Source organism: Schistocerca cancellata, chromosome 1 (genome assembly GCF_023864275.1).
Source record: "Schistocerca cancellata isolate TAMUIC-IGC-003103 chromosome 1, iqSchCanc2.1, whole genome shotgun sequence".
In the NCBI taxonomy this organism is placed as follows: Eukaryota; Metazoa; Arthropoda; class Insecta; order Orthoptera; family Acrididae; genus Schistocerca; species Schistocerca cancellata.
This window is the reverse complement of record NC_064626.1, coordinates 440,070,883-440,071,632: the sequence shown is the minus strand read 5'-3', so window position 1 is coordinate 440,071,632 and position 750 is coordinate 440,070,883.

The following is a 750-nucleotide window of genomic DNA, read 5'->3' as shown; positions in this document are numbered from 1 at the left end:
CAATTCCAAATGACTGATCTGTTCCGAATGCTTGAGTTTTTTACGTTAAAGTCTTCCAACTGCAGCACTGGGAACTACTTTATTTTTTTCATATGAAGCATATCTTTCTCTATGTGCAGTGTTTCTTTAATGTTTTTAATTCATTATCTACATCAATAACTCTTTGTGTAAATAAAGTCTCTAACTGTGCCTGATTTTCTGCAAGTGCTTCTATAGGGTCAAAAGTCTTATTTAATTTCGTGTGAATGTGGTTTGTTAGCTCATTCTCATATGTTCCACTGTGATTTCGTAATTTTCTGTCAATATAACTTGATAGAATTTTGTTACTTTCTTTCTGTTTAGTGTGAAGATTTGTCGTAACATTTTATTACTTTCTTGGTGTTGAGTCGCTAGAATTTTATTATTTTCTTGTTGTTTGTTTTGTCAAGATATGTCTCCAGAATTTTGTTGTTTTCTGCGAGTAATATCTGAAGCATAGTCCCGGGGTCACTAGTCTCTGAAGAATTGCTGTTAATCGCTGTGTGATGAGAGGATTATTTATCAGTATACTCATTACAGTATACTCATTACCTACTTCTAGTGTGACCTGACTTTACAATGTTTGCTTTGTGGTGAGTCCCACCTGTCGAAAACTTGTGAAGTTCTGTTAGGTGCATCATTGACGAAATAAATATTTAAGCTTGCAAACACATTGCTATCCGAATTCGGTAACGTTTAAGTATTTGCTGGAACGTGTCTGTCTGCGAGGGA